The sequence below is a fragment of the Macrobrachium rosenbergii genome, chromosome 5 (genome assembly GCF_040412425.1).
Source record: "Macrobrachium rosenbergii isolate ZJJX-2024 chromosome 5, ASM4041242v1, whole genome shotgun sequence".
Classification (NCBI taxonomy): Eukaryota; Metazoa; Arthropoda; class Malacostraca; order Decapoda; family Palaemonidae; genus Macrobrachium; species Macrobrachium rosenbergii.
In genome coordinates, this window is record NC_089745.1 from 16172347 (window position 1) to 16197126 (window position 24780).

Here is a 24780-nt window from a genome sequence, read left to right on the forward strand (position 1 = left end):
TAAGCGAATTAAATTAAAGAATTTTTCAAAATGATATGTTAAACCATAGATAATATCACATAGATAAATCATATTATATATATATATATATATATATATATATATATATATATATATATATATATATATATATATATATATATATTAAGAATAGGCATGACTTCAGAGAAAAACATATTCAATCAAACCCAAAATCTTAATCGACAGTCTAAAAATGGCCCGCCAAATAGACCAAATGATGGTCAACAGGAGGACATTCAAAATCAACACAGAAATTAAGAATCGCGCGCCATCGAATCAGAAGGCTACCTCTCAACAACAACGTAGTAAGACAATTGCGAATTTTGTGTTTTAACCATCCTTTCTCTCTGTAGTGTTGGACATTTAATATATTTACTCTTATGGAAATGTCAGTAGAATAATTCCCTTATCTTTGTTTCAATAAAGACTGGAAGGGTATAGAGCAATAAATTGTGTAGTTACCCTTAGAAGATGGGTTTTCTTTGGTCTTAATTTCATTTTGATTCTATGATTTTTCATTTTTTTCCGTTCGCTCGTGACAAATCGCATTATTACTTGTTTCTCCGATGATATTCTATGCTTCTGAGACTTAACTTATGAATCATAAATTTATCTAGCTATCTGTCATAGAATTTGGCTTCATGGACTGAGTAAAGTTCAATTATATTGAACGAAATGATTGATCGTTTTGAAAACCTTCATACAGGCGTCTTTAGGGGTACGTTCAACTTATACCCAACATAAACAGAATAAAGCGTGTGAAACTGTTCATACGAGAAGCCTGTAGAATGCACCGTTATTTTCGACTATATATATACTTATTGCATTATTCTGTTGAATAAAAACTAAATAATTGAATTTCAACAAAAAAACTAACACGTACTGAGAATATATGTTCATTTTATAGCCATCACAAAACTACATAAAAAACTTCTGATGCAGAGGGGATAGTGAACGCGATCGTGTTCCCATCCCCCATGTAAACATCTTGCGCGGGAGTTGCACTCCAATTAACTTTCTTGAGGCAATTAGTCAGTGATCACTAAATGGCATTAAAATGTCAACGTACCAAGTAAGGTCACTGGAAGAGGCGGACCAAATCATCAAGGAGCACGAAAGAAAAACCAAAACGACCTATGCTCTGCTGAGGTCAACAAAGAACTTTGGCTGTGTAGATGTACCAGGTAAGTTTCCTTTAGCTTACTGCTAGTCCTATAGGCCTAGACTGGCCAAATTTGGTTCAGCAACAGGTTTTGTTGGCCTCTAGATCAAGGGAGTTTGTGGCATTTATGTAATTTTTAAAAAAATATATGCAAACATGGAGCTAGGGGAACGTAGGGACAGGACCATAGGCCTAGGCCAATGTAGAATTTAGGGACATGACCTTAGGCCTAGGTTTTAGGGTACGAAACGCATCCAGTAAGAAAAGAGTCAAGCTTTACTTTCAGCCCCTTGGGCATTCAAATGTAGATTTTCCAATGGTTTAGGATCTGCCCTTTGACCCCAGTGAAACCAGTTCAACCTGAACAGACCCAAACAGAAGTAGACCAGACTAGACCAGGTGTGAGCAAGGGAGACATAGGCCTAAGTGGATTTCAAAAGATTCTCATAAATTGACCAATTTGTTCCAAAATGCATGCTGGGAAATAGCCCAGATCCCCTGGAATTTCGTGCTGTAGGCCAACATTTGGTTTCTAATACTGTCATAGTAATTCATTCTAAACTAGTTTGTAGGCTTATGGATCTGTTTTACTTTGTTACCAGTTCCTTTATAATTAGGCTCTGTTCTTAACTCTCCTTTATATGCATATTACAAAAAAGACTTTTGTTTATAGTTCAACATTCTTAAATTTGGGGCCAGTAGTAAACTTAGTGTTCATGTGAATGGGCCCGGTATTAACCCTTAAGTTACGGGGCTAAATATATATCAAGCACACCCCTAGACCAGGTAGACTTTAAGGTTGACCAATTTAAGAAAAAAACATCAATGGAAAGAGGAAGATATGCAAATGCAAATGGTGTAAGACAAAAATCCTAAACATATCTCCTTACCTTCCATGGGAAGTTGAAAGTGACCATTTACAACCCTGTGTGGGACCTCTTTTACAAGACACTAGTAAAAATGCGCTAATTTTACCAAGTTATTTTTTTTCTAATAATTTATTTTATTTTATTATGTAAAATTATAATTACAATTCACACAATATCATAACAGATAAGAACTACAGTCAGTAACAAATTATCAGTATATTTTTGTTGTAATATATTTACGAGATTTACTGAGATGAGGAGATGCAGTAACTTTTTGTGAAGTATACATGTTTTTTCTAATATTTCTTTACACTTTTTTTTGCAAAATTACAATTAAACCTGACATGCTATCATAAAAGATAGGATCTAAAACAAACAGCAGTAGTTCCTGGTTATGTTTATGAGCAAAAAACTAAAAAGATATCCTGGAGCGACTGAGACTCAGTACCTTCCCATCTGAAATCTCAAGGCATACTGACTGATGTCTCTCCCGAGCTGAGCTAAATAGTTGCCATAAGTCATTTATGGACCATTGAAGTGCTATGAACATCTTTCCCGCTAAATTCATCCAAACCGAATGGCACATAACATTAATACTCTTATGAGGATTCCTGTCCATCATCCACAACCTGCTATAGATACTCATATGAGGATTCCTGTCCATTAAGGGTTAATTACCCATTTAAATATACTTTGAAAATAGTTAATTTCAAAAGAAATTTTTCTCAAAATGAACTGTGTAGTTTGCACCAGAATGTTATTCAAAACTCAGTATAAGCTAGGCCTATTTTTTGTTGATTCATTGACAGTTGGCCAGAACAAGTTTTTATAGCCTATACATGTACATTTTTTTTGTAGCAAAAGACACTGATTGAAATAATTCAGTCATTGCTTTATCATGACTCAGCATCAAAATATAACCAACCAGTCTGACTCAGCAGTAAAATTATTGTTGATGTTGATTGGACTGATTACCAGAGGCCCAGAAAGGAAACAGAACCAATTGTTTTGCACCAAGAATCATAGTCAAAAATATATAACACTCAAGATTAATAATAAAAAAAAGAAAAATAGAACATTTATGTACAGTATTTGGTCTGCTGGTATAGTGGTTAGTGTCTTGGCATGCCACTCAGATGTCACAGGTTCGCGTCTCCCCCAGTGCAGTGAAAAATCACTGGCTCTGTTTCATCATCAGTTACTGCTTCAGGGTGGGTTCTGTGGTGGGAAGTTGAAACCAACATTCTTTGGAAGCTTACATTTCAAGTCAGTGGCCCCTGTGTGTTTGTTTCATGTGAATAGGTTTCATCTGAAATAATAATAATAAAATAATAATATGTCAAACAAATTCCTCTATGTGGACATCCCTTGGAGGCAGGTAATTCTCAAAATATCATAATTTTAAAAATTTAGATTGAATTTTTTCTTGGATATATATACAAATCTGAAGCCATTTATATGGAATTACCTTCACACAAGTGGGTTTTCTCATTGAAGCTTGTTAAAAAGGTAGTTAACCTGTGAGTTGTGAGCAACACCTCAGGCTTTCTTGACTCGAAAACATCTGATGGGTTTATATCAGCTCAGAACAGGGGAGTTGTATATTAGTTATCAGTTTTTTGTGAAAGAAAATGACTGCTTGTATACTATGCACAAAACTGACAATAATGAGGAATCTGATGGCTCCAAAGAATAACTGGGTTCTGTGATTGATTGTACATTCCAGGGTGGTAGATGTGGGTTGGGCCCACCACTGGTTGTACTGGTTGTCAAGCCTCACTTTATGCTTCAGTAAAAGGGATTAGTGTAGGGATAGATAGAGTTAGGACTACTGTATAATTAAAGCCTTCATGTTTGTATGTGTAGGGAAATGAAATTTATCACTGAAAACTGTGAATTGTTCTTAGGAGGATACAAACCATGTTTTATATGGAGATTTATTCTTTTAAGTGGGAGGTTCTGTCTTGCAGAACTTGACTGGCATTATTCCAAAGAAAATTAGACAAGCGGTTGCAAATCCCTGCCCATGGCAAAACTTATAGGACAGTCAGCCACCGCCCCCAAAATGCCAGCTTCTTGGTTAAGCATATGAGCAGTGGAAGACAGGTTCCTGAAACCTCTTATACAGCCTTGCATAACTTGAGTGAGACTTTAACAGGACCATATGCCAGATTTTGATTCATCCTGTCAAACTATACTCAAGGAAAAATTCAGGGTAACCCTATCTGTCCTGTGTAGGGAGGTGGGTGGAAATTATATCATCCCAGGGTTGAATAAAAGGGTTCTTTCCAAAGAGAGGATGAAGAGAACATTTGTCATACTGTAGTCCTCAGATAGGTGCTTGGTTGTGTAGCTCACCCCCATCAAACAGATCAACTTGAACATTAGTTGGACTGTCAACAACTAGTAAGGGTGCAGAGGAGGGTAAGAGATGAGTCATATGTCACCTTAAGCCCAATAATAAACCAAAGGGAAATGTTAACCTGTGCAAAAGGAGCTGAGGTAGCTACATGACAACTTGAGTAACAACAATAGGGCCTATAGGTGTCTTGCTGGTAGAAAAAAATTGTGTCAAACTCCTACCCTCAGTACCTAAAACTGATTTAAACAATCAGTTTTAGGTATTGAGGGTAGGGGTCTAACACACACACTGAAGAAGGGATAGGTGCACCTTTGAACTCCATGTAGAAAGAGGAAGCGCTTGAACTTGTAAAAGTGTCTTCTCGACAGGCAATTGGAACTAATAATCCACCAAAGATGGCAAGAGGTAAGGATGGTGCGGCACCACTGTCCATCTCCCCATAGGATCCTCAAAAAAATTTCTTTGTAAGCAGGAAACAAGGCACAGAGGGGGAGAAATTCTTGCACTCTCTGCGACTGTACTGGAAACTCCTTTCCTAAGGACCAGCATCAGGTGAGGACCCATCACAGAAAAGATCTTAGGCTGAGATCAGTTGGTACAAGAGAAGTTAAGAATAAGCTTATATAATAATGAATCCTTACCAAAAGGAGGATATGAAATAACCCTGATGAAAAGTAAGGACCATAGGCAATTGTAAGCACCATCCACTGCTGCACTTAATAAGGGATGACTGAAGAGAAGCCGGTAACAGCCCTCTTTCAAGACAGGTCCCATGTGGCCAGTGCTCACTTGGCTAATTCCCAGGAACAGGCGAGTAAGACCATGCATACACCAAAATGCTCACTGCTTCCAGAAAAGGGCAAAGTAGGTGGGGAGAATCCTGGTGCAACCCCTTCTCACTAAGGACTGGGCTGATTGAAGGTATGATAGTATCCAACTTGGACTCCATTGTATCACTGTGACTACTAGCTCATAAGAGTAGCTTGGAGAAGTTCTTTTACAGTACTTTGATCCAACTATAGACTAGTGATATAAACTTTCTAAGAAGCTGAAGTGCCCTCGATCATCCAAGGACAAGTATGAGAAGAGTCTCAGGAGTTTGTTTTGTCCCCTCCTCTCTCTTTATCCCCTTCTGCTTTCTGAACTGAGGCCTGGAAGAAGGATTGGGCAGACTACTTGATTCCTCTCTTTCTTTCTTACTTTCCTTAAATATTTAACAGAAAACCCTCGTAGACAGTCTACAGACTATAAACCCAAGAGGACTCCAAATGGAAATTAACCAGCAGAGAGAGAGGAAAGTTATAGGTAAAGTTGATGCATAATAAATGTAAGGGAATAGAAAATAAACCGCTACACCTGAAATTCAGGAGATATCAGCTGAGAGCTGGAAGGAATTTGCTCCTCACTTAAATACTGTATGTGGAGTTTTGAAGATTCCACAACTGCACTAGGCAAACTATTCCACATTTTAGTTTTAGCCAGGATAAAGCTCTTAGCAAATTGAGCAGTATTAAACTTAATGCTAGAAAACATTCACACTTTGCAGCAGCAACCTGCAAGTGTTGTGAGCAAAAACAGCTAGGCCAGGTAAAGAGAAGTGCAGAGGATGTTTGCCACTGTGTACATTATATGTAACAAACACAATGAACTCACGTTACATCTTTGCTACAAGCCAGCATTATGAGTTGGCAAAATAAACTTGACTGACAACATAACTATCCAGGAGTTTGAGATGAGAGTCAGCACCTGAAGACCACCACTGCAAACAAGGATGAAAAGATTTGATTGAACTCTAGGTAGAGGCGTACTTAACTTGTCTCAGAACACAGAAGCAGTCAAAAGAACATGTTATTGTCCAAGGAGAGTAGGAGGATCCTAGGACCAACCCAACCCTGCAGGATGAGGAAACATGGTTGTATTGCACTATGAAGGGAGAGCAGAATGTTATAATTGAGTACCATTGTTGCTGATATCAGTGTGAAAATGCATAAAACTTGTTTGAGGATCAAGTACAGTAATCAAAACAGTATTGGTTGTTAGTATGGTAGGTGCACAGGCACTAGTCACATCTATTATGGGTAGCACCAGGCAGATTCAGTGCATGGTTGCCATGGTGAGAGATGGGTGGTTTAATCTCGAACACTTGGGGACCATGATGGAAGCCACCTGCCTCTGCAGAAAAACAAATAGCAAACTGCGAGGCCCATTGCCAGAAAAACTGACTCAAGGACTAAATAACCTGGAGCTAAGTAGACATAAGCAAGTTGAAGCATGGGGCATAAGGCACTGAACAGACACAAGCTGTGCATTGGTACGAGTAGTACTGGGCATGACCATTGCACAGTTGCAATTGAGAGACATCTTTGTATGTAGGGATAATGTCAGTTTCGAACACTTCTGGACCACTATTCCTTGTGGTCGAAGACCATCTGTGATTTGTGGACAACTAACACCTTTGGAGGCATGTACCCAAGAAGGGCTTTCAATCTCCAGTCTTCAATCCCCCTTATTTGCTCTTTGGTTAGATTCTTCTGGCTTTTAGTGAGAGAGACCTAGTTTCTGCTCATTTTAGCACATGGGGCATGGAGTTGCACTTAGCCCCACTGGTGTGAAACTGTAGGTTAGGCATCAGGGGCAGAAAGTGACTTAACAGGCTTCCCTCGTCTTTTGTGCAAGGGGACAACTACAAGCTCATGGACTTTTTTCTTGGCCCTGTGGTGGTTCCTTAAGCTTTTTGTAGTTTTTGCAGCTCCTTTCAGATAAGTTTGCATCCTGCCTCATACTCATGGGTGGGCTTAGGTTGAAGAAAAGGCACATCAGATGTAGTCTCTTTCCTTCTTAGTTATGCACTGTCCAGGTGGATTCTTGTGAGCTACACAACCAAGCAGATGCCCAAAGATTGCCTGCCATCTCTTTTTAAGGGTGGGGTGATGTAGAATGCTATAATTCATCCTGGGACGATACAGTTGCCATGTACCAACCTTGGTTTTCCATTCCCTAATGGGAAAGGTAGGATTCCCTAGAACCTTTCCCAGTGCATAATTGGACCTGATGATCTGATGAATTTGGCATTTCTGGTTGGATGTTGAATGCCTCTTTAACCTCACTGTAAGCAGAGTATACAGGATGTGACTGGTATTTACAACCTCACAAGTTCCTCAGTTTTTGGAACAGCTCCTTGAACAATACATCCCAGCTAAGGAGTGAGTCTCCTGATAAATACAAGGGTTTGTATACCCATAAGAAAAAAAAATTGAAGATAATTTTGATTTTGATGGGTCAACAAAAATGGGTATTTATACTTTATAAATACCTGGGCTTGTATACCTAGGGAAAATATAAATTATCTTCAAAATGGATGATTTTGTTCACTATTTTTCTGTCTACAAGATATAAGAACATACATGTCTGTGAATATCTGGACTACAAATGAGGGTTTTATATGATTGACAGGTATGTAACAAAAAATGTTTCATTAAAAAGACCTTAATTTTTCAGCTTGTGCCAATGATGAGAATGAGGTGCGTTTTGAGACAGTGGGGGTTCCCTACTGTGGAGTGCCATTTTTTGTAGCTGGATTAAAGATTCTTCAGTGCCAGTCTTACAGAGGACGTGGTGGTAGGAAGAAAAAGGAGATAAAAATAGAGGTAAAATCTTGACACTTTACGTAACACTGTACTGTACCAGGATTAGATGTTCATAAATGAAAGAAATATTTTATAAGATAAATTGATTACTCAAAGGGTATACAGTATCGTAACATTATTTTATGTAAACCATGACATGAATAGGTAGGAAAGGTGAGTTTTGCAATGAAATTGATGCCTGAGGAGATCCTCTGTCTCACCTCTCTGAGTCATTAGTTGCTTGGCTCTGTGCAAGGAAATGTAGTATCACTTCACTCCCTTCATTCTTTTCATATTATACTGAAGTCAGTATAGCTACTGCATTTATCAGTGTGGCAGAATGGTTTATCATCCTATATAATAAACAGGTGTTTTAAATGTTTGAAAATACTGTGCTGTATTTCACTGTGCTCATACATGAACAAATTGCTCAATTTTACTTTCTCTTATCATTTCTAGTTTGATGGCTAGCCATGAGTTTGGGCTATTTTTGTAAGAAGAAACTGAAAGATTTCTCTGCTCATCATAGTATGTCATGAAGTGCATAAAGTTTGACAAACATATTATTATTGTTTTTTTTCTATCAGTCATCCTATTGGACTGGGTGGTTTTTATAGTGTGGGATTCTGGGTTGCATCCTGCCTCCTTAGGAGTCCATAACTTTTCTCACTATGGATGCTGTTTCTAACAGCACACTCCTCTGCATGAGTCTTGGAGCTACTTCAGTTTCTAGTTTTTCCAGGTTCCTTCTCAAGGATCTTGGGATCATGCCAAATGTTCCTATGATTATGGGTACAATTTCCACTGGCATATCCCATATCCTTCTTATTTCTATTTTCAGGTCTTGATACTTAGCAATTTTTTCGCTTTCTTTCTCATCTGCTGTGGTGTCCCATGGTATTGCGACATCAATGAGTGATACTTTCTGCTTGATTTTGTCAATCAGCATCAAGTCTGGTCTATTGGCATGTATCATCCTATCTGTTCTGGTACCATAGTCCCAGAAGATCTTTGCCTGATTGTTTTCTATCACTCCCTTAGGTTGATGTTTGTAGCACTTATTACTGCAAGCTACCCGGCATTTCTTGCACAGGCTCCAGTGGAGGGCTTTTGCTACTGAATCATGCCTCTTCTTGTACTGGTTCTGTGCAAGCGCCAGACATTCGCTTGCTATGTGGTTTATGGTCTCATCTTTCATATTACACTTCCTGCATATGGGTGAGGTGTTATTTCCATCTGTTGATCTTTGGACATATCTTGTTCTACGGGCCTGATCTTGTGCTGCTGTTAGCATTTCTTCTGTTTCCTTCGTGAGTTCTCCCCTCTGTAGCCATTGCCGTGTTTCATTGCTGGCCAGTTCTTTAGTCTGTCTCATGTACTGTCCGTGCGTTGGTTTGTTGTGCCAGTCCTCTGTTCTGTTTTTCATTCTCCTGTCTGTATATTTCTGGGTCTTCGTCTACTTTTATCAGTCCTTCCCATGCACTTTTTAGCCACTCGTCTTCACTGGTTTTCAGATATTGCCCCAGTGCTCTGCTCTCGATGTTGACACAGTCCTGTGTGCTTAGTAGACCTCTCCCTCCTTCCTTTCGTGATATTTTTAGTCTGTATGTATTTGCTCTTGGCTGTAGTGCTTTGTGGAATGTCATGTGTTTCCTAGTTTTTTGTTTGTGTATTTTCATGTTTCCTAGTTTTCTGTTTATTATTATTATTATTATTATTATTATTATTATTATTATTATTATTATTATTACAGTATTCAGAAGATGAACCCTATTCATATGGAACAAGCCCACAGGGGCCATTGACTTGAAATTCAAGCATCCAAAGAATATGGTGCTCATTTGTAAGAAGTAACAGAAGGTAATAAGAAACACAGAAAGAAGAGTTCATCACATCTTAGATATGCTCAATTTTTTCCAGTTTCTTTATTGTCATCAGTGTTAAAGCTGTTATGACTCTTTCTTTTAAAAAGTAGATATACTATTACTTAACTCCAGTAATAATAAAGTATTTATTACAAATTGGTAAGAACTGTATCATTTAGACAAGGGGCTCATTGGTTTTGGGGAATTGCACACTGAAGCCTTGACAGCCTCTTGGGACATTAGGAAATGTCACCACAGCACAAAAAGCTACATGAAATACCAGTTGCCCCCCCAAAAAATACTACAGCTATAGACAACAGCCAGTTGTCTGTTCAAGTGGGGAAATTCTCATTGTTTGGGGAAGATTTGATTGCAATTGTCAACCATCAAGAGCAAATGGTTCAAGTGAGGAATTTTTGTTTGTTCCACATTAAAAGGAGGTTTTTGGGATAATTTGATTTATATTAAGATACTCTGTATGAGTTTGTAGTTTTTTTTGTCCCAAGCCAACTCCTGAAAAACCCTTTTTTTGCTAAAGGGATGCTGTTTACAGAAATAGTGGGTGATTCTCCCACCCCCTTATTCATCTGCCACTAGTTAACTACCTTGGGTACCAAGCTTGAATGACTGGACCAGCTTTCCTTGAAGCCATATCTATATTAAAGACTTCAGTTTTATATTTGGGACAAATACAAATTATCTTAAATTTGGAATTTTGGATGTTACTAGTGTGAACATTTTTTATTTTCTGTGAAAACCAGTTTTATGTGTGTGAATTAGATGCTAATTGTTGTAATATTCACATTTTGAAGATTAAAGAATTAGGTTTCCTTCTCCCGTCCAGTTTAAACTACGGTATATTGAATTGTGTCAAACATTGAAAACCTGCTTTACCTTGAAAATGACTTTAAGGATGAAAGATACAGGAAACTGTTCCAGATATTTTAGAGGTTTGAATTTTATTCTTATGAAATTGCATTTCATTCCTGTGTGAAGGTAATACAGTATTAATTGATTGGGTTCCTCTTGTAGTTAACAGGTTCAGGTGCTGGTGTTATTGGAGAGGCTGGTGTTGTAGATGCTGGTGCAGAAGAGGAAGATCCCCACAGAAACCCATTGTTAAAAAGAAAAAGAAGGTTGGTCGCACCCATAAAGTGGGGTGCACAGCAACAATCATAATGAAGGAAGTCATTTATTATCCAGAATTTCAGGTAAGGTGATACACTCATTTTTTTGTACAGTGGACCCCCGCTTATTTACTAATTATAGAAAGAGTTGCATTACTATTAAATGAGGACTCCTGTGTATATTATTTTTAGTATGATTAAAGTATACAGAATATTTTTCTCCACAGCTCTTTGAACACTCAAAAAATAATCGAATAGCAGTGGCAAGGCAGTTGAAAGATGCGCTTAAAGCTAAATCTTCAGTTCAAAAGGATCGAATAATATATGTTACTGTACCTGCAATGTCAGATCATTTTGGCCATTCTGTGGGTCTGGTAAGTTTTGTCTGTTTTATTTTTGCTATTAAATTGATAATGTCTACCTTGTGATAGCCGTATTTAATTTTGCTTGTCTTTTATGTATATGGATACACCGTAACAGGTGCGTTTGTTTGAGAAAAATATTAGCAAGAGTAAATTAAGTTGTTAAGGGGATCGGCCGCCTAAAAAAACCCAATAATCTTTAAAAAATTCGATTTGCTGAAAAAAATTCTATGGCTTTATAGGGTTCAAGAATGTGTCCAGAAATATTATGCTAAAATTTGCCGTATTTCTCTAGTTATGGCCTAAAATGTAACAATAACTATATTAAAACACCAGTAGCGCAAATGATTTAGTCTGGTATAGTTTTTGCGATATATATTACAATTCCTTTGAAATGAAATGTATAATGTCAATAATATCCTACTCGGCACCTTTTTAGTTATTCCTAGCCATGACATTCGCACACGTCATACCATGACACCGACTGTGGCTGAGAGTTGCCTATAAACTTCCAAGCTAGAAGGACACGTTTTTCATGCTCGCTAGCCTTGACTGAACTCTGTATTTTCTTGTTTTGTTTTTCGCCGTGCCTAAAAGGTCAAGAGTTCACTTCATGCTTCTAGAATAAAAGCCAAGTGGAAAAGTCCAGGCGAGAAGTAGAAGAAAGAGTTCAAGAAATTAGTGCCATAGAGGGGAATGGAGCGACGGAGAGAGAGAGCTGTCGCCCATCAAACGGCGCAGGCAGCGATCTCTGCTGACCAGAGACCAACCACATCCACCCCTAAATGCCTCTTTATTTGTTCGTCACTACCAAAGGGCAAAAGATATTTTAGAAAAAGAAAGCAGTAGCTCGGAGGCTGATATTATAGACGATCCTGAAAATAAAATGATCATAATAAGTGAAGCAAGACTTGATGAATTACTTGAATCACGAATCCCTAAATGTGAATGAAAAGTAATTCCCAGGATCCATTTGGCAAGGGATGGATTCGAGACACTAATAAAAAAGTGTAGGCAACTATGATACCCTAGAGTAATACCTTGCAGCAAGATCAGACAGGGGGGGACCAGGAACCTAAAATTTATAAGAATGTGTCTTAGGCACATAAATAATCAATTAATATTCTTATTTATAATCATTTTGCATTAATTAATACCCAAAAATAAAAATTAAAACCATAGAATTAATTGTAACACAGTCTTTGAAGTTCCTTTTACTTTTTTTTTATGTAACTAAAACTTTGAAGGCCCGTTTCTCAAAACATAAGTTTTCACCTTCAAAATGTATCTCCTCCTTAGTATTGGACCAATCTAAATGAAATTTCATATATTATATGAGGAAACATGGTAGATTAAAAAAAAGCCGGGGATTTTTAATATTTTGAGTTTCTGATTTTTGGCTATTTTGTTTCTGTAATTTTTCCGGGAAAATTTCATTAAAAAAAATAAAAATTCACATCTCGAAAAATAATTGAAAAATCAAAAATCCCCGGCTTTGTATCGAAGGTCCATATGTGTTTTATACGTGGTTGAAATCTCATCCCTTAAAACCAAAAAGCAAAGGAGGAGATGCATTTTGAAAATGGCCAATTTTGGCCGAAAAATGCTCTGGCGTCCACAAAACCTAAGGTCACTGAACAAAATTTTTTTCCCAGAAGTTCCACACAATATCCTTTAACAAACCCCTATATATCAACAACCTGTCGTTAAAAAGTCGGAAACTGGCGATCCTTAAATAAAAAAATTTTATTTCAGCAAGTGGTAGGTTTATCAGTTACATTTTATATCATAGTATCAATAGAATTGTCCAAATGAAACATGATTACAGTTTACAATAAATGTAGCTTTAACTAGGTAGACTTTTATTTATCAACTGTTACTTGCTCAGAGAGCCAGGAAACCTTGCATTTTACCTATAACCAGGATATCTGTTAGTTGTAAGTCAGCTATGTGCTGAGTATTGTAAACTAGCAAAGTAGCAATTATTGTTGGACAGGCTCTTATTCTAACAGGTGGAGTCCCTTGTTGTGCATATCAAACTCTTAAATTTTAACAGTGGGTGTTAAGCTCGTTTGTGACTTAATGAGGACTCTTCAGTCTTAATTCTTTCATCTCTTCAAAGATAGTTTTGTATCAGATTATTTTTTGCTATAATTATTCATCCAGTGATGTTACATTTTAATATTTTTAATACTATTAGTCAAGAGTAGATAACCATGTCAAGCATCCAGATGCAAGACCATTCCTGTGTCACAATGTAATCCTTGGTCTGTTTCAAATCTTATAGCTGGCTGCAGCCAATTAAAGCTCAGAATCCAAAGGGAATCCAAATGAAAATAATAATGAAATGAGCAGTAATGATGAATTAAATGTTGAGAAATATTTAGAAATAGGGAGTGAAGATGGCAAGGTGTTAACTCCTTGCCAGACACATAGGGAGTGTGATAACCACAACTAGAGGTACAGATTTTCATGGGATGCATGCATGGCCAAGTAAGGTGATGGGGTTCTCCCTTTTGCTGTGTCAGAGGGAGCTGCTGACTTTAGGAAATGCTAATGATTCTCTCTCTCTCTCTCTCTCTCTCTCTCTCTCTCTCTCTCTCTCTCTCTCTCTCTCTCTCTCTATGTTGGCAGCTGTTGATTTAGTTAACTAGAAACATGGTAGCCATCACATATTTAGTGAAAATTGATGGAAAAAACCCCTCTTGGACCCCCATGGGATAAGTTTGGCCTTGGGTCACTTAGTCCAAGCTGTAACTCTTGGTTAAGAGGTCAACTAATACTGTATATACATTCAGGGTACTTGAATGGGAACTGAAGCTTAGCAGGTTTATCACCAGTAACTGTTATAACTTCTGAATGTATAAGAGACCCACATTTTGAAACAGACTACTAGCTGAGAATGTGAATACTACAAGTATCGGTCAGCTCATGACCAGATTAATTAAAATGAATGACATACTCCTGTGTGTATTTATTTATTTATTTTTTCGTAAGTATTTTCCTGGATGAACTTTGAACTAATAATCTAGATGAAAGATAGTGACTGCTGTGCTAGTTCAGAAAGAAATTCAGCGTACCAGGCATGAAAATGTAAGTAAAATAAGAGGGTTGTATAATAAAATTAAACCTAATTCAGGTTGTGTATGTCTTATATCTTTATAAAGTACAGGCAACTCTAATGGTGCTTTTTTTTATTTCAGGGAACAGCAAAAGTAAGTATAAAAAATTCGTTTGAATTTAGATTCTTGCAGTAAAAGAAAATTTTTAAGGCATTATATTGAATGTTTTTGGACAGTCATTTTTGTTCCAGACAGAAGAGGAATTTTCCAAGTAATGAAACACAGTAATATGTACTGTATTAGTTAAAAATTTTTCCTCTGCTGATAAGAGTAAGACTGAACTTGCTGTCAAGCTTACTGCACCAACAAGAGATATTGTCAAGTTTAATGCATCAACAAGAGATACTGTATATCTTTCAAGTACTGTGTAAAGTATTTAAAAATTTTGTGTGAAAACTCAGGATTTTATGAGATTAGATTATTTAAATTTAGATTTTTTCCAAGAATTGTGGAAAATTTTTCAAAATGCTAAGTACATGTCCCTGCTTGTTAAAACTTGCTAAATTTTAATTGGTTTGATGTAGGGTTCTTGGATCTATACACTTTACTACATATTCCACTTTCATTTCTTTCTTATTCTAAGAATAATGTAAATTAACTTGCATGTAATTTTTATTCAGCAGGCGGCTTCAAAACGTTTGTATGTTAAAAATGATTTTTATGGGCACAATGAACCAGGATCCAGTAAAAGAGTGTATTACCCAGTTAAGCAGGAAAAATTAAATATGGCTCAGTTGACTAAGAGATTGAAGGTGGACGAAGATGATACCGAAGCACGAGCAAAGGAAGTTCGCGAAGTGCTGCAGAGCATAATGGGACTTACATATAAGGTAACCTATGATATTTCTTAGCTGTCTTTTACCTCATATTGTTGATTTGTGGGTAACAAGTAATGTTTTCAATATACAGGCATTCCCCAGTTTACGACGGGTCCGGCTTACGACGTTCCGAGGTTACGATGCTTTTCAAATATATTCATCAGAAATTATTTCCTGGTTTACAACGCATGTTCCGGGGTTACGACTCTTCTTACGCCGATCCGACGGAAGAAATATGGCTCCAAAACAGTAGAATAATAATAGTTTTGAGGTTTTTTTGATGAAAAACTCAATAAAAATGCAGTTTACATCGTTTTCAATACACCCAAAGCATTAAAAGTAAGGTTTTCTTAGGATTTTTGATGATTATCAACAATTTTTCGGTTTACGACGCGGCGTAAAAATGGAACCCCCATCATAAACTGGGGACTGCGTGTACTAATTGTAGTTATGTATGAAATAACCACCGTAGGGGATTAGTACCATCAGTGCACCTCATGCGGTGCACTCATGGTTCCTTTCAATGTCCCTGCAGCCCCTAGCTGCAACCCCATTGATTCCTTTTACTATGCTTCTGTTCATATCCGTTTTCTTCCCCATCTTACTTTTCACCCTCTCCTAACATTTGATTCATAGTGCAACTGTGAGGTTTTCCTCCTATTACACCTTTCAAACCTCTTTACAGTCAATTTCTGTTTCAGCCTTGAATGACTGCATAGGTCCCAGAGCTTGGCTTGTGGCCTAAAATCTATATTCTATTCTGTACGAAATACACAAATACAATTGTTGAAGTGGGCTTATGATTTTGGGACAAAATTCACCATAATATCTCCATACATATATCGTATAGAAGTGGAAGCATTTAGAATCTAATTCAAGATAATTGTAATATATAAATGGCTGTAGATATGTTTGACTGACTGGTCTCCTGCACAAGTAAGAGCTTTTGTAAAGAAAAGGCATGCATCTGGTTTATAGAATATGTAACTTCTCTCCTGCAGCTCTGAATAATACTCTTCTCTGTAAAGTCAAAATCATATGGGGCAGCTTGCTTAATGCCTATTTCTACCCCAGGCTCAAAGGAAACAAAAAGAAAAACAAAACTGTATAATAAGAAAATTATAGATTTCTACAAAATAGTGTGGAACAGGTGGTTTGACAGGTTTATGTCAGACCATCTTAAAGGAAAAGAAAATTAAACAATATGGAAATAAATGCAGCAAGGATGAAAAATGTGAATATCCTACAAAAGGGGAGTTCTAACTTCTTACATGTGAGCTTTTTAAGGACTTCAAAGCTCTGTCTAAGAACGCAAGAAGAACATAAGGATGGGAATATTGCTACAGGAACGCTGCAACAACACTGCTAGAGGGTCAGAGTTCAGAACCAAAATCAGTGAAATGAATTGTGTAAAGTGACAGACAAGATTTCTTGTCGTAGACACTGTAGGCATTACTAAAGGGTGTTTGTAGCATCCCTTCAGCCCCTAGCTGCACTCATTTAGTAGCATTTTACTGTACATCCACTTCCTTTCGTTTGTTTTGTTGTCCAGCCTTTCTGTTAGTTTTTCTTGCAGTTGTGGGGTTTCCCCTAATTTAATCTTTAGGCCCTTGTACTTCATCTTACAGGCAGTCCCCGGGTTACGTCGGGGGCTCCACTCTGACGCCGTGCTGTAAACCAGAAAACAAAGTAACCTGGAACATTGCAAGAAAAATGTATAAACATGAGAAATAAAGCGATGAAAGCCTTACCTTTAATCCTCTGGGTGTACTGAACAGTATTTTACTTGCATTCTGATGTGGTATGCATCCAAAAACCTTGAAATTTTGACTTTAAATTGTAGCTGTATGCACTTTTACTGTTCCGTTGCGTCATGAAGACGACGACGTAACCTCGGAATATCCACTGTAACCCGGGACTGATTTTTTTATGAATGTGTACAGTACATGAAAAGCAACATAAACTCTGAACAACGTAACCCAAGTCTGACATAACCGAGAACTGCCTGTATTTATTTTTTGCATCTCTTTTGTGTTGCTATCGAACTACTCGATCTCCCTCATTTTACTGTCTTCATCACTGGATAGCTGATGCAAGTGCTTGGCTTATAGCCTAAATTTTATGATTCATTGAGTCATGGATGGACACTTCTGCAGAAATGCTGAGAGACTACTGTATTTGCTCATAGGTTGTGGTTGGGACCAGGTGAAGATGAACTTCCTAAAAAGAATATGTCTTTCGTGAGTAATAGGAAAAAAGAATACTTTTATAACCCAGCAAGTAGGGGAGTTCTGTCTCTGATATCACTTCAACAGGGAGTCGTGGATGCTTTCTTGAAGAGGCATATGCAAGCCAAGCCCAACTTTCAATAAGTTGTTTACAGGAATCAGTTCTTTCACACAGTGACTAAATGCACTGGGTTTCTATTTAAATGGCTTTTTATTTGAATTTTTTGGACCAAAAGTGAAAATTGCTCTCCAGAATACCTAATAAAAAATCTCATGAATTCTGATCCAACCAAGGACTTGGGGATTTATGTATGTTACATTATGAATTTGTATTTAAAAAATTCACCCTAATTGCTGTATACACCAGCAGAATTAGTTCTTCATAGTATGAAACAGCAGTGATATTTGACTGATTGCTTATCTGCTTAGTGCTAAGTGAATGAATCTCAGGGGTGAAGCTGAATTTTACTCACCTTTTATTATTTACACTTGCATTTCACATCTTAATTCAGTGGTTTTTAATATAATTTTTACTTTTAGTCTTTCAACAATGCTTTTTAATTTTTTTTTATATGTACAAGAGAAGTGTAAATGGAGGAAAGTGTGACAGTGAATGCATTCCAATGGTCGATGCTTCTCCAGAACATATAGCTCAAATAATGGTAATCTTACAATAGAGGCTACTTTCTATCAGCTGAGCAGTTGAAATAATAACTTTCTATCTGCCAACTTATTGCAAGTAAAGTTGTTACGGGATGAAAAAGATAGTGTTTTTTCAAATTTGAATTCATGGACAGGCTCTCTGACAAATTTGGTATCCCTGGGTCCACTGACATTATGCAACACAGGTGATGACTCAAAGGAATGGTATAGTAAAGTGCCAAACACCTACACTCTTCCTTCCTGTTCCAGAGTTATTGCAATTGGAACCATGTTAATTTACAGAGAACAGAAAAACAAGATTATTCCTGGGATATTTGTATCAAGTTCATGTAAATATATAATTCTTAATCTGAAGGACAGTGCTGCTGATATTTTTGAAATTAACAGAGATAATTAAGAACTTTGGAAAAAAGCCAAAGAAAGCATTGCTGAAGAGGACCTTAGTGAAGGTCGAAAGCTCCTGTTCTCATTTAAACTTGGTTGTATAATGTGGCTTTTTTTTAGCTATTCAAGACAACATAAAGAATGTGTTTTCATTACTGAAGCCAAAGATAACTTGTCAGAGCATAGTAAATTATTGGTAGTGGCAGTTACTCCTCAGGCAAGCCAGAAATTGCTGGCTAGTCAACTCTTGGTGGAGCCCAGGTTGAAAGCACTTCACATTAATACATAAACATCTCCAAGGAATTGGTTTATGCCAAAGAATTGATTTGCTTTTGCAAAGATTGTCTGCTTTTGCAAAGATAGGCCAAGACATTTTACCAGTTGCTAAAATAGCCTGCCATCTTTCAAAATATCAAAGAAGTTGACAATATAGGTGTCACAATAATTAAACTTGACTCTCTTTTATATACATGGAGTGGTAACACTGCAATGTGAAGGGAAAGGAATTAGCTGGACACACATTTTTAGGAGCAAGATTGAGGTATACCAACTATTATGGGGTAGAAATATATATTGGAAATAATAGATTATTGGAAATAGTATTTACAATTTATCATTGAAAATAAATAGGCTTTGCCAAGTTATTATGAACACAAAATAGTTTAATAAGACCACCAAGTCATAGCACAAAGTAAAATTAAAGGAATCAAACAGCTAAGTGAGAAGAAACCAAAATGAACAGATGAAAAACAAAAGAGTATAGCAATGCTGTAAAAGTCGGCTCTGAAGCTTACTTTTTCCTCCCTCCAAGAGCAAGTCCCCTATACATTAATATCAAAGGTTTACTCTGTGTATGAACAAATGACAAATTTTTAATCAGTTTGTATTTTTCATAACTAACAAACCTGTGGTATTAACGTATATGGCCACCTCAAGCCATCCCTCTTTCAGTTACCTGGGCTGGAAGAAAAACTGATACATCACAGAATTGTTCTTGAGTAAACCAGGTCAGCCTGCACCCTCCTTCACCCCCAGTAGTGCCAACTGTTGCCACCTAATCCTTGTACTTTTTTAGCCGGACTCCAGTTGCCGGTAAAGACAATCCCCTACGTTAAGACCTCAGGTTTGTTAATTATGAAAAATACAAATTTTTTAAAAACTGTCATTTTGTCACTGATGACTCTCAAGACCAGTCCACTGACATGACCATCATGCTAGATTGTATCGGTAGAATGTTCATATTATATCTATACATATTCCTTAACTAAAGTTATTAATGTGAAATTGGAGCTTACCTGTATAACTCATTCCTATGTGCTTTCATGGAGGGGAGCCATATTGGTAGAAACTGATTTAGTCAGGCAGTTATATGAGCATGCAGTCATTTATCAAGTTTTTTGGCAGCTCTCCAATGTGCTGAACAAATGTGAGCAAAAATGTGTCTGCAGCTAACGCTTGACATTTTTAATAGGCTTGAAAATGTAGAAAGGCATTATAGATTAAGTGGAGAGAATAATATTAGACATACGATAATTTTGCACAATTTTATGCAAAATCCCATATTAAGAAGGGTATAAATAACGTCATGTTCTTGCCCCAAGATAGGTAAGCTTGAGGGTGCAGAGCATGAATGGTTTTGCATTGAAGCAATACAAAGAAAATATTAAACAGGTAAATTCCCATGATTCCAGTAAGAAAAATGCTATACAACATTGTATACAATTTTTCAACTGGTTGGTTAAAGAGAGGGGACACCAAGAATTTTCTTGGAATATTTGTAAATATTGAAAATTCACAAAAACTAGGAGCAGGCTAGATGAAATCTAAAGCTTCACATGGCAAAATTATATATTTCTTTATCATTTAAAATAACAGAGATTTTTATCTTTTTTACACCTGGCATTCTTCTCATTTGTCCATGCTTAGTTTGACTGCATGAAAGAACATGATTCTGTAAAAAGGGCATGGATCATAATCATATTGCTCCTTTGTCTCTCATGTACAAGTAAAATGCATGTAGTTTAGTGAGACCAACTTCTCTTAGCACTTCAAAGTTGGAAAATAAACATACTGTACACATGATTTTTTGTGAGATATTTTGGAAGTGCAGTTTTGTATACAAGGAGTTAAGTAAAGGATAGTAAACACAGATTCATTTGATACCCCAATCCTTTATGAATTAACTTGAAAAAGATATGCAGAATTGTATAAAATTCAAAACAAGTGACTCATAAGAAACCAGGAGATAGTTTTAGAAGTGTGCAATGGCTCTCAGTAAAAAGAAAAAAAATTGATAAATGTAGTGAGAATGCATACTGATCTCTAAACTGAAAATAAAATCCAGTGTTGAAACTTATTCTGAAACTGGACACTAACTTTAGTGTTAAGGTATGTTAGCATGTTGGCTGTTCAGAGTATATTACAATAAAAAAAAAAAAAAAGTACGCATGTTGTAGGTGTATGTAAATCAAAAACATTAGCATGATCAAAACACATTACAGAGTAAGCTTTTATTGCCTGAAATTAATGACATATTTTTTATCAAGACAGCATTTGTTCTTCATTCATTATGATTTTCGTAACATTTTATATAAATTGAATTTATAAGACTGCCGTCGGTGGCATTCCGCTGGCTGGCCGACGATTATAAGTTAGCCACCTTACATTATGATTATAAGTTACCAGAAGTGGAAAGGAAATTAATAGCCATCTGTTATTTAGTGCCAGTTGATAATTACAGTCATCACCATCAGGGCTGTTCTCGTATCATTCTTTTCTGTACTGAAGGCTTTGCCATTTCTACATGCAATACGTCCTTATATTTTAGGAAGTATTCCAATCATCCTTTTTTCCTCCAGTATATATTCTTTTTGTAGTTCTTCACCCCTGTCAAACATTATTAATATGTGCAGCCAAAATTTTCATTCTTTCAGCAACCAGGAACGACAGAAGCATATAGAGAACTCCATAAAGATTTACTTCAAGCAAAACTTAAATACCAACAAACTATGGAATCGCTACTTGGTAGTGCACATGGAACACAACTTCATGTCGTAGATGGTCTGGTAGGACAAAATGGAGATTCCCAAGGTGAGCAAAAAATGTTAGGAAGAATTTTTTTACTTAATATACAAACTTATATTGTGATAAGGTAGGTACTGCAGCTTGATATCGTCAGGTTCCCTTAACCCCTTGTGGACAGGTAACATACACATATGTTTACTTATAGCGTTGGGGTAGATTCCGGGTAACGTACGTGTATGTTCAAGGTTTTGCACTATACAGTTTGAACAAATTTTACAGGAAAAATGCTCAGATCTCTTCCATGGGCCATAAATGACTCAAGGCAACTTTTACCCCAACTCTAATAGCTAGTCATACAGGAGAGAGAGCTCAGTTGGTTTTGAGATGTCATAGGGGAATGTCCAAAATTCCCATCTAATGACATTGATAAATATTTTATAATAAATGTACTCAGAATTTGTTACTGATTTTATTTCTTATCTGTTATGATATTATGTGAGCTGTATTATAATTTTTCAAAATAAAATAAAAAAATTTTGAAAAAACACTTATAACTTGGTAAAATTTGCATATTTTTACGACTCGTTTGCAAAAGAGGCCCCGCACAGGGTTGGAAATGTTCACTTTCAACTTCCTGTGAAGGTACAGAAAATTTTTTAGAATTTTTGTTCTTATACCATGTGCATATGCATATCATCCTCTTTCCATTGATGAGTTTTTATTTTAAATTGGCCATCCTTAAATTTAGCCCGGTCTTGGGGTGTGCTTAAGGGTACAGTACTGTATATACTTAGCCCGGACTGTGAGGGTTAACCAGTTAAGAATAAGACTAATACATTACTAAAGGTACTAGTTTGTGGTAAGATTAATAGTAGAACAACAATAAGAATGTGGGGAAGCACACAAGTACAGTAAAAATAATAAAAGTAAAATTTAAGGAAAATTCCATACAATATTAAAAGGTTTTAGGTAGGCCAAATATTGTTCCTGCCTAGTCTATGGTAACAATTTAATCTAAGAATCATACTTAAGCCTTAAGAAATGAATATTACTAAAACCACAAAACATTTAAATGAAAGCAGTTTAGGTTAAAAATAAACCTTATTTTCTAATAACAAGAAAGCATTGTAATTTGTAATCCATAAGGTGCTTAACTTGTGCCACAAAGCACTGTAAACTGTTAGCTGTGAGGCAGATAAAAGCACAAAGCCTAGCTGAGGTTCTGTAATTCTGCTGTAAATTTTCTCAGTTCACTTCATCATGTAATACAACGCTTTAAGTTAGACAAGGCTGTGCGTAGTGTAGTTGAAATTATTGTAGAAATTTGTTAAGAATCAGTAGATTAAAACATTTAGCCTTCTTATGTATTAAATACTGTTGCTTCTTTTTAATGACCACATATTTGATATGTAACAATTTTTATGTATCCCAAACAAAGGGGATTTCTGCAGCTTGTCAAAATTCTAGCAAATAAAGTAACAATTTAACTCTATTTAACTAATTAATATGCAGTAATTGTATCTAATGTTCTTCATGTTTATTTAACTAATTAATATTTAGTAATTCTATCTGATGTTCTTCATGTTCAGTTAGTTTACTTCATCATTAAATATGCTTTTCATACTGTATAGGGATGCAGTTGCCTTTAATAATATGTAGCAAGTAGTTTATGTTAGCTGTGTTAGAGATTCCAGAATCAGTAAAGTTTAGTAAAATACTTTCTTTCTTAACATGACTATTTTTTTATATGTAATATTTTTTATGAATTCAGTATTTATTTTATTTCTGATTTAAGATCAATTATTAAAACTCGTGAAATATCAGGATCCTAGTGAATTTATCAAACATTTACTTTTCTTATGATACTAAATCAGTTTCCTTAACAATTTAAACATTTTTTATGGTTTATATGTTTTCCTGTAATTAAGATGTAATTGTATCATATATGTATTCTGTGTCATGATCTTGGCAGTGCTGTCAGGCTTAATCTAAGCAAGTAATGTAGAAAACAGTCTCAATAAGAGAACCTCTACATCACAACGATAATGATGTTAAAACCATCACTGAGCCAACCAAACTTTTTAAATGTTAAGCATGAATAATATAAAGTTTTTATTAATAACATTATTACTTATGCATTTTCTATTCATGCTGTGTATTCTTTCAACAGTATCAGCAGAAGTTGCACCTAGTCGTGAAAATGAAAATCCATGGCCTGTCCCAAGATCAGTAGCTATTACCAGCACAGCACCTCCCACTACTGCAATACCATCGGTGTCTTCAAGTACAACAGGCAGCAGTACTATATCAGCAACACAAGTGCAAAATCCGGCATCTGCACCTACTGCTGCCACAGCAGCAGATGGCAGCAACCAGGAAACCAGTATTTTTATTGAAGCAATGGAAGCCATTCTTAATTCTCAAATGTAGAGAGTTTTAAATTAAATAAATAGATATGTCCTCTTTCTATCTGTCTATCTTTTATGTAGAATATATATTATATATATACATAAGAATATATATTATATATATACATATATTTGTTCATATGTATGCGAGAAATCACTGGGACAAATCACTGGGACACATATGATGATTGTGTGCAGATGTACCACAGGGAAAAAGTGAAACAAGGTATAAATCATGGCTGGTTTCATCTTAGTTTTCCAAGACAGCATCAACGTGTCTGGGTTTACACCATGCATTTCATCATATGCACACACATAACTATATGCATATATAATATTGGACATTATATATATAAATATATATATGATTTGTATCATGGGAATAACAGTGTGATTTAAAATGACAACAGAATACTGTAAATGGCCTTGAAGATACTGAAGCAACAGAGTGCAAGATCTTTCACTTTTACTGTAACATGTTTGCTTGAAAATGCCTTAGAGTAAAGGCAAAAGATCTTGCACTCCATTGTTTCAGTTTTCTCACTGCCATATACAGTATTTAGTTCAGATATACAGTGGGTTTTATATAACCACAGTGGGACCCCATTATCCATGAATAATATCCTCGTAGACCCCCCCACCCTACCCTGCAGATCCCTGAAACCAAGGTTAATCACAAATACCTTATGTAATAGGGTACTAGACACATGCTGATCATACAAACAACCTGTTTATGTCC

The 24780-nt window shown here is 36.2% G+C and overlaps 1 pseudogene; it reads left to right on the forward strand.

Annotated features, from left to right (window-relative positions):
- The first annotated feature begins 956 nt into the window (after nt 1-956).
- Nucleotides 957-24100, forward strand: LOC136838532 (uncharacterized; annotated as a pseudogene).
- Nucleotides 24101-24780: the final 680 nt, after the last annotated feature.